We start from the raw sequence: 3770 nt of genomic DNA, 5'->3' as shown, positions 1-3770 counted from the left end.
ATCAGGATTTTTCATCAACATGGAACACTCAGTCTTGAGAGTTGAAGTAGTGTAGGTCATAGTGCAAGTAGAAAGAAAGACACCCTTGAAACTTAGAACATTTTAGTAATTTTCTTGATATAAAATTCACACATCATACACTTCCCTAGTTAAATTACTTTTTAATGTGTTGTGTATACATCATTACAATCCATCTAGTGCTCCTTTTCCCATCCTGCATTCATTGTTTGCTCCCCAATTCCCTTCATGCCCCCACTCCTGTCCCTGACAAAGATTATTGTAAATGTGATTATGGTGTTCAAATCATATTGTAAAATGGTACTGGGTCAATTGACCTCCCTCTTGACTCAACCTGAATCTGCTGTAGACTTAAATATTTCTCACTTGTACCATGACAGAAATTTCTTCTTTGGATTTTTTTAACATTGTTAATTGTTTTTTTTTCCTTTCTTACACTTTATTTTTAATTATCATTATTCCAACTCATAGCAAAACACTGCACTGGTCCTGAAGCATCTTCACAATTGTTGTTATGTTTGATTCCACCTTTGCTTTCAATATGTCAGTCTTTCTTATTGAGGGGCTTCCTCTTTTACACTGTGTGTGTATGTGTGTGTGTATGTGTGTGTATGTGTGTGTGTATGTATGTGTGTGTGTATGTGTGTGTATGTGTGTGTGTATGTGTGTGTATGTGTGTGTGTGTATGTGTGTGTGTGTATGTGTGTGAGTGTGTGTGTGTATGTGTGTGTGTGTGTATGTGTGTGTGTATGTGTGTGTGTATGTGTGTGTGTGAGTGTGTGTGTATGTGTGTGTGAGTGTGTGTGTGTATGTGTGTGTGTGTGTATGTGTGTGTGTATGTGTGTGTGTATGTGTGTGTGTGTGTATGTGTGTGTGTGTGTGTATGTGTGTGTGTATGTGTGTGTGTATGTGTGTGTGTATGTGTGTGTATGTGTGTGTATGTGTGTGTGTGTATGTGTGTGTGTATGTGTGTGTGTATGTGTGTGTGTATGTGTGTGTATGTGTGTGTGTGTGTATGTGTGTGTGTATGTGTGTGTGTGAGATCTCTTCTTATACTTCATCCACACTCTACTCAGCCCCATTAAGTGTTTTCATCCACTCCATTTCAAATCAACATGTGGTTGTTTTTGTTTAGTGTTTCCAAAGCCAAACAAATGCCATTAACCGATTTTGACTTGTAGCAACCCTGTATAGTGTTTCCAAAGCAATTCTATATGGGGCGTCCAGCATTTTGACTCAACATTCTCCTCCAGAGGTGGGGTGGCTGGTGGATTTGAACTGCTGATCGTACCTTTAGCTGCCTGCATTTACACAGCAGCACTACCAGGACTCCAATAAGGTCCTTATTTGGATTTATCTCATATATCAAGTTATGAAGGATTAAATTTTACTTGTGTCTACAACCAAGGTCCATGAAAACATTAGTCACAAGATCAAACAGTTTGTTTGAATTGGGCAAATCAGCTGCAGAAGATCTCTTAAAGTGTTAAAAATGCAAAAATGTCACTTTGATGACAAAGGTGTGCTTGACTCAAGCCATAATCTTTTCAATCACCTCCGATGCTGAGGAAAGCTGGAAATGAACAAGGAAGACTTGAAGAATAATTGATGCATTTGAATTATGGTGTTGGCAAAGAATACTGAATGGGGACCGCCAGAAGAAGAAATAAATCTGTCTTGAAAGAAGTAAAGCCATATTGCTCCTTGGAAGCAATCTGTCTCACATACTTCAAACATGCTTTCTGGACGTTACCAGTCCCTGGAGACGACTTGGTAAAGTTAAAGTCTGTGGAGAAGAGACCTGAATGACATGGATTGACACAGCGGTTACAGCAATGAACTCAAACACAGCAGTGGTTGTGAAGATGATGCAGAATCTGGCAACATTGGTTGCCACGATGGAGGCATTGGAGAGCCCCCAACAAGAATGTGTAGGTACAACTGTGGACTTCCCTACAAGCTTCTAAAGCTGAAGCTTCAGTTTCTGCTCTGATAAATCAAAGGTGTTGAAAAACACAAAGGTCTGTTGCAAGATTTTAAATTTTAAAACGCTGACTTCTTTCCTCAAAGTTTTTTTTTTCAGAAAGCCAGTCTTTTAATTTCATAAAAACTGTGCCACACATTTCTACCGGGTGCCAATGGGCACCTGCCATACTCGCACGAGGTTACCTGTGTAACCTGCAAACAGAGTCTGGCCATCAGCAGACCAGGCCAGAGAGGTGCACTGGGGCAGTTCGGCCTTGCTGCTGGTGCTGATCACTTCTTGCTTCAGCTCATCAACAATGATCTTGCCCTCCAAGTCCCAGATCTTGATGCTGGGGCTGGTGGCAGCACAGAGCCAGTAGCGGTTGGGACTGAAACACAGGGCGTTGATAATGTCTCCTCCATCGAGGGTATAAAGGTGCTTGCTTTCATTGAGATTCCACAGCATGGCCTGGCAATGCTTGCCTCCAGAAGCACAGAGGGATCCATCCAGAGAGACCGTCACAGTGTTCAGGGAGCCTGTGTGGCCGATGCGGTTCGTTTTCAGTTTGCAATTAGCCAAGTTCCACACCTTGACCAACTTGTCCCAGCCACAGGAGACGATGATGGGGTTGCTGCTGTTGGGTGAAAAGCACACACAGGACACCCATTCAGAGTGGCTCTCGTCCTGTACGGTACACTTGCAAACTCCCAGTGTGTTCCACAGCTTGATGGTCTTATCTCGGGAGCCAGAGACAGTCTGCCGGTTGTCAGAGGAGAAGGCCACACTCAGCACGTCCTTGGTATGGCCTACAATGCGGCCTGTGGTGGTGCCCGTTGTAAGATCCCAGAGACGCAGTGTTCCATCACAGGAGCCCGAGAGCGCAAACTGGCCATCAGAAGAGATGACCAGGTCGCTCACAGAGTGAGAGTGACCACGCAGAGCACGCTGGGGAATGCAATAGTTGACCTCATCCTCGTGAGCTTCCACATGATGATGGTCTCATCTCGCGAGGCAGACAGCATCATGTCGGGGAACTGTGGCGTGGTAGCGATCTGCGTTACCCAGCCGTTGTGGCCTTTGAGGGTGCCACGAAGGGTCATTTGCTCAGTCATGGCGGCGGCGGGTGCGGGGGTCGCCACAGCGACAAGGATGGCACCGGATAGCTCCGACACAACAGCTCCTGCTGCTTCTCCTCCGGAGCTAAATTGCGGCCTCCAGGCTTGGCTTGTGCTGAAGATAGTGGGTGCGCGAGGCCAGCTGTAGGTGACGTTTCAGGACATTTTCCCTTCTGAAACGCAGTGTAATTCAAAAGCACCACATTCTGAACCGGGTGTTGAAAAGGTGTCTTCGAACGTCATCCTCAAAGTTTTAATGACTGCAACTTTACAGTAATTAATTTTAATATTAGTATTTCTGTGCTTTTAAAATATTTTCCCACAACACCTGCTCATGTGATCCTCTAGAAGCATCACTGACATATTTTAAGGTTGTTTTAAAAATGGATTAATATTTTCTTGCGATAGCATTAAACATATCATTTAATTTGGGGGAACTGATACATTTACTATATTGAGTCTTAAGGAAACTACAATAGATAGCAAAAGAAGACCAGTCTGCGAGGCTGGCCCCAGTACCAAATATTAAGTGGCTACCTGCCCCTAAAAAATTTAAAAAAGAAGTCTATTCATTTAGGTCTGTTACTTTGTAGTATTTTCCATTTTGTTTTGCTGTCATAAATATCTGGTATTTTATCCATTAATTGCTAAATATCCTTAAGACGCTGATA

The 3770-nt window shown here is 43.4% G+C and overlaps 1 pseudogene; it reads right to left on the bottom strand.

The window, feature by feature from the left end:
• Nucleotides 1-2143: 2143 nt before the first annotated feature.
• On the bottom strand, nucleotides 2144-3130 carry LOC142425972 (small ribosomal subunit protein RACK1-like; annotated as a pseudogene).
• Nucleotides 3131-3770: the final 640 nt, after the last annotated feature.

Source organism: Tenrec ecaudatus, chromosome 14, assembly GCF_050624435.1.
Source record: "Tenrec ecaudatus isolate mTenEca1 chromosome 14, mTenEca1.hap1, whole genome shotgun sequence".
Lineage (NCBI taxonomy): Eukaryota > Metazoa > Chordata > Mammalia > Afrosoricida > Tenrecidae > Tenrec > Tenrec ecaudatus.
Note: the sequence above shows the minus strand (reverse complement) of the source record. Positions and strands in the feature narration are given on the sequence as shown.